Genomic DNA, 6,756 nt, shown 5'->3' on the forward strand with positions numbered 1-6,756 from the left:
GCCAACTTGGGCCAGTGAAGCAACGTCCTCCACAACTAGACTGAAGAACAAAATGACAGCAACTTGTCTGTTCCCCTTCCCGCAATTCCCCACACTGTTCCCATCCCCCCAATTCCCCAATTAAAATCTTAAAAAAAAAGAGAAGAAAATGAAAAGGTAGAGAACTCATCCAGAGAGCTTGCTCAGAGAAAAAGAAGAGTCATCATTGCTGAACCCTTTATTTAACCCTTCACTCTGCTTCTGGCTAGCCTAGCGATTTAGCTGAAATGCTGATCTCCCCTCTGGAAATCTTACTAGAACAGACTAAACAATGGAGAGCACCTTGCAGGGATACAGGAAGGATTTGCTCCCGGAAGACAGCTCAGTCACAGTCTCTCATGGTGTGGGCGACAAAACACACTTTAAATCTCAAAACCATCATAAAGGATATTCAAAACTATCGTTTACATTTTTGAACCGAGTAGTCTGGCCAGGGTAAACAATTCTGGAAATCAAATCAGAGCTATTTTGAGCTAAATGAGGCTTTGCTAAGGCACTGCTAAGTTCTTGGGAATGCATAAAAAACACATTGCACACAATTAAAATGTTAAATTACACATGAACAGAATCTGGCTCTTTAAAAAAATAAAGCAACACATGGAAAGTTACCTCCTTCCATGGAGGGATGTAAAAAAGATGCCCAAAGGAAAACAGAAGAATTCGAATTATAAATATTGCCTACTGATACTGTTTTGTCATGTAGAAACCATAAATTATAGAGAAAGAATGTACCTTAAAAGTCAACAAGTCCAACATCCTTGATTTATAGATATAGAAACAGAGGTCTGGGGAGGCAAAGTGACTTGTTTGGGACAAAAAAACTATTTATGGAAAGGCAAGGAATAGAACAGAGACTAGCGGACTAGCAATCTAATGTCAATTCACATTAAGTGTCAGGTTCACTTGCCTCTACTGACGAGCTGTTGCCAAGCTGGAGAATGGGGCTCTTGGCACAAAGGCCTCGCACAATGTAGACATTTCAACCAGGCAGCAGATGAAGTACAGAGCAAGCGCTGAGTTAATGCACTGCACGCAATGCTGCTCAAATGTGTGTGTCAGGAGGAAACTTCACAGTGTTTTCAAAAGACAGTAAAGTGGTTGGGAGCCTGTTTTAAAGGATCAGAACATTCCGACCTTTTCTCTGTTCTTTTCATGTGCACAGTGAAAGAGCAGAGGTGTCCTCTTTCCAACGTAGGCTTTGGAGTGTGAGACCAAGAAAGCTATTGATGCAAAACTGCTCTTTAGTAACATAGCACTTCCGCAAGGCACCCTCAGCGGAAACCGGAATGATGGCCATTTTAGCCTCCTTTTTAGGAACCTGACATCAGTTTTAAGACAGCCTCTCCCCAAATGCAAGGTACACATGTTGCCTGTAGACATGCTCCAATGAAGGAACTCAGCAGTTGTAATTTGTATATATCCTCCACACTCCTTTTTCAACATACCCTCTTCAACCATAACTATAGATCCTGGCTTTCCCCTCTTGTTCACATCCCAAAGAACAGAAAAAAGTCATTCCTCTTTGTTATGTATCAATACTGGCTCTTTGCCTCTTATCTACCAATTTCCCTTTCATTCCATAAGTGCAATAAAAATGTGTTCTAATACTTGCTTTAAATCCTCTGGTTCTTAGGAATGTTTCACTATTAAGGGTTTTTCCTTCACCCCTAAGGTAAATGAACTTACCATAGTCCATTACAATTGTCATTTTGTCTGAGGACCATGGACAAACTCTGTCAGGTAGTGTTTCACTCTTATCTCTCTGTCCATCAGAGAGGAAGTCTTGCTAGTCCCTCTTTAGTGTGAAGCTGATTATTGGCCTCACAATTGCACAAAAGGAGATGCGGTTCTTTCCACACCTGAAGGCATTTGAGGTGCAATTTGTGTGGTACTTACAAGCCCTGCTAAAAGGAATAGCTGCCTATTTTCCTAATCTGTCTGTTTGCATTTGTGGGCATTGAGAACGCACAATGAAGACGCTAACATGTGGATGCTTTCACAGGTTTGTGTTGGGCAGTAACTACTGGTAACAAAGAAGAGAAAAAGCTCTTCCCAAATCCGTCTTTCATCGGGTGATATACGTTTGAGGATATTCTTGGGCAGACCTTCTAAAACGGTCAGAAGTTGCCATTTCTACAGACATGGACTAAAATTAACATAACTGGAAAAAAGGCTTTTCATCTTCTAATTTCAAATATTCTGTCGTTATTTGAAAACATGTAATATGTAGTCTATAAATATAAGATGCTAACCTTAAAGTGAGTGATAGAGAATAAGGTAGCCTGTAATGAGAAATTGGTCAATGAGTTTCTATAGGACTTAGAAAAGGGAAAGAGTTTTAACTCTCCGTGATGGCTTGTTGTTATTCTGCTTGAAATTTGAGATGAATTAGGTGAATTTGAGTGAAGTCCTCTTCAGCAAAATAATAAAATAATGATTTTATTATTTTACAAATATCTGTCTTAGATAAGTGCTTTAAATATGTTAAAAATCTATGGAATCCTTAATCAGAATCTCAGCAGATAAGGCCTGAGACTCTACACTGATGCAACACTGTGCAGTGATTTGTGGTGTCCAGGATCTGAACACTCCTAGGTCCCTCAATAGTGTCTGCCATGCCCTTGACAGTTTGAGATGGTTAAGCACTTGCAAGAAAGATGTTCCTGCTCTTCACTAAACAGCTGTCTATAGCTTTTATATTCCAGATGGCTACAGGAAAGGTTGAAATTTTGTTACAAAAATAAACTACTTCCCTTTATATCTTTGTTACAGAAACAGCAGAAGCAGAATGGATCAAAAATTTTCAAAGGAATAATTAGTTAGGGGTCCCCCCAAATGGCTTAGCAAATATTCTATTGAAATTCCAAGTTTCTATATCAGAAAGCAAAGCACACTTGACCTTGGCCTGGAAAACTCTGATCGCTGCAGAAACCAATCAGCTAACTCTACTATAAAAACTTTGCTTCCTGCAAACAAATTAATTTTTGAACAGGAATATGATTAAAAGATGAAATAACATGTTAAATAGAGTTGTTTCTGAAAGTAATTATCCATTATGTTCAGTTGCTCTTGATAATCCTATAATGCTGACAGATTAGAGTAAGATTCTCACCTCCACTCTGTTAATGACTAGAGGACTTGTATTTAATACTTTATCATTGATTTATTTGTTAATTCGACAAAAATATACTGTGAATTACTATGTGCCAAGCTCTGAAAAGTTCTGGGAATTCAGCAGTAACTATGACATGTACAACTTTTACTTTTAGGGCACTGTAGGAATTGAATATATCTGGCTTGGATTTTCAGGTTCTTGGATCAGAAGTTGTTCCTCAAGAGTATAATTGTATTAATTTTTACAATGATATTCGGAAAAGGGCTTGGAGGGAGTCCTAAAGTAAGTAAGTCTGTTACATTCAATTTATAAATGGCTCCTCTCTAAGGAGGTAGTGTCTCATGACAAACAAATTCTGCAAAAAAGTTTGAATTGTTCTCAATAATCTTATTAATTAGGTGAAACAGGGCACAACAATTCTTAAGGGCAAAAAAGTTGTGTATAAGGCCGACTTGTTTTTCATATAGGATGCTAGACTGAAAGGTCCAGACTTGCACTATTTTTAGAAGCAAGATACTTTTGAATTTTGATGGGTTACTTATATTAACTATATTGAGTAAAATTAGGAAATATAGTTGAGGAGCATTCTGAGTCTACAAATCATCAGGTGACTATTATAGAGCTATAAAGTTCAGTAAAGACAAGTTCATAAATTGGAATAGAAATATCAGTGGAAATTTGTTAATTTATTCAATGAATATTTATTGACCTTCCACTATAAGCCACGCAATGTACTAAGGATATAAAGATGAAAACAGTTCTTCCTTCAAAGACTTTGTAGATGAGTCAAGTCTCTCGGGGAAGAAGATATATATATATATATATATATATATATATATATATATATATATATATATGGCTGTGAAAGAAATGTGTACTGGGTATAAGGGCAGTTCAAAGAGAGTGAAAATTCAGGATTGGATTCTCAGAGAAGATACCAGCTACCCTTCTTANAAAAAATATTTAATCAGAAAATAATTGTTGTAAATAATCAGTAGCTAGGAATAAAGCAAAAAACTGATTGTGATTTCATAGAGTAGATAGATGTGTTTATAATTAGATGGAGGTTAAGAGTTAAGCAATTACTCCTGATGCATGCCATCAGCAATGGAGGACAAGGGGAATCTCATGAAAATCCTATTTAAAGGTTTGCAGGGAAGCAGACAACAATTTTTTTCTTTTAACTCAGGAAAGTCAAAAGTCCGTGGTGGGAAACACCTAGAAACAAACAAAAATCCTAACTCTGTGGTGGCAAGGGGCTTGATTTTTCACGTAGGAATTTTCATTGCAGATAGAGACAGCTCAAGAAGAACCTGAGATCTTGGCACAAGAGATCCTGTACTGAAGAAACGGTGCATTGTCTCTCTTTCATCCCCTTTTCCTTATACCTGCCCTATTCAAGTAACTGGAGAAATAAACTTAAGTTATAGCTGTTGATGCACTTGTTATAACCATTAATACACGTGTTCCCATGTCACTATATTAAAATTTGCTTTCACTTAGTTTGTGCTTAGGGCCCTTTGAATGACTGAGTAAATTAATTGAAAGACCTAATAAAAGTAAAGTAACATGAAAGAACAATCCTTATTTTTAGCTCTAAAAACTATTCAAGGATGAGAAGAATAAGAAGAAATTAACACCTTCCATAAGCATTCCTTCAACACTTGACTTTGTTCAGAATGTGAGTATGTCTATATTATTGTTTGTTTTAAATTGCTTCAATTGGTGTATTGTGTTTACTTTGAACTTCTTGGAATTCCAAATCTGTAAATTGCATTCCAACCAAACAGCAATACACCACTCACAGGGTGAAATCCCCTAAGAAGAATGAGATTAGCTCATTTTAGTGAAAGGTAAGTTCATTAAGACACTTTGAGGGTTGGTGGAATGTCTGGAGTTAGAGTTTTTTCAAGTACCTTGAGTTCAACAATTTAATTTATTGAATACAAACTTATTGAACACTTCCTATAAGCAAGATACTGTGGGGATACATACAGGTAAAAGTTGCTGCCATTAAGAAATTCACGATCCTAAAGAGTAAATATGTCCACTATTAAATATAAAAGAAGAAAGAATGTAGTTAGTTCTCTGAACACAATGGGTGGATAAGTCAAGTTGGGACCAGAGGACTGGGAAGCTAGAGAGGACTGTAGCTTGGCACTCCAGCAGCCATTTTTTGACCATTAGGGAGATATTACTGACACACTGAGAACGGCAGAGAAGGAAGACGGCAAGAGTGTGTAGGTCCTTGATGACATCGTTCAGCTGCTAACCAATCTAGCAACTGCCTACCTCTGGACTTCTTTCTTGATTAGAAAGATAAAAATTTAATTAAGATAATACCACTTCCAGTCCATCATTCGTTCTTGCAGTTGAAATCATTCTACTTTTTGTTTCAGGGCCCAGAAATCTGGCTGAGTTGTAACAAGGGGTTGAATGAAACTTAAGGGTTGCAATGAGAATAGAAAGGTGGGAACAAATGCAAACATTTAGGATAGACAGGAATCTGCGTTTCTGAACACGGGGGCGGGGGGGGGGATTGGAGAGAGGGAAGAGCCAAAGATACCTGAGTTTTAAGATCTGATGGATTGTGTGCACGACTGCTATCCACCTCAATAGAATAAGAGAGAAGGAATAGGTTTGAGGGCAGAACACACTGAGTGTAATTTTGCTGTTGAGGTAAGCAATGCAGGAAAACCATGACATAAATTTTGCTAAAAACTTTTGAACCAAATTACCATAATTTATGAGGAAATCAGCATGACATTATGCCCAATAGGTTAAGTAAGTCTTGTTCACTCTGCATTGAAGTGACATTTATTCAACGTTGAGTTTAATGTTGCAAATAAATCACTGGTCTGCTTCTTACTGGTTGAGCAAAACAGATTGAATAGCCACATTAATCTCTGTTTTCTTCTGAAACCTGACTAAACTGAGAGCAAATGTTTAAATCTACAAGGGCTAATAAATGGGCATGCTTCCTCAGGGGGTTAGCCAAATTAAGGAAGGATTCAAGAGGACAAGATGGGATTCTGGAATCAGGGCATCCAGCAGAGGAGAGAAGCAAAGGAAATTCCTAAGTTGATGATGAAGGAAGACAGCTACATACCTAAAGAGCAGCAGCTAGTACCTACTGGAAAAAGAGGGTGGCAAGCAGGATTGTGTTTAATGAAAAAGATTTCTAGGAAAGTGCAGATTTCTCTGCTGTGTCATTTTCTACTCACATGGGTAGATCTTTCTTGGCTCTAATGTAGCCCTCAGGGACACTGGGAGTCTTCCCAGGTACCCTGGAAGAAGGTAAAGTTGAATAATCACAGGATAGCCATAAAAGCTTAGATGGAAATACAGAGGTAGATGTCAGGAGAAGAAACAAAGAGTTGAAAGCAATTGGCTTGGGGAGTCGGAACCAGCAGTGGGGATTGGGGGTGGGGGAGCATCAGGAAATGCTGTACAAGTTATAATAAGCCTTCCAGAGCAATTTGATCTCTTAAACAAATCATACAAATAGCTTTGATGAAAATTAAAATTTAAAAGAAAATGAAGGGCCGGCCGAGTGGCACAATGGTTAAGAACTGGCTTGGGACGCCAGAGGGCCCCGGTTC

The sequence above is a fragment of the Hipposideros armiger genome, unplaced genomic scaffold, assembly GCF_001890085.2.
Source record: "Hipposideros armiger isolate ML-2016 unplaced genomic scaffold, ASM189008v1 scaffold_523, whole genome shotgun sequence".
NCBI classification, from domain to species: domain Eukaryota; kingdom Metazoa; phylum Chordata; class Mammalia; order Chiroptera; family Hipposideridae; genus Hipposideros; species Hipposideros armiger.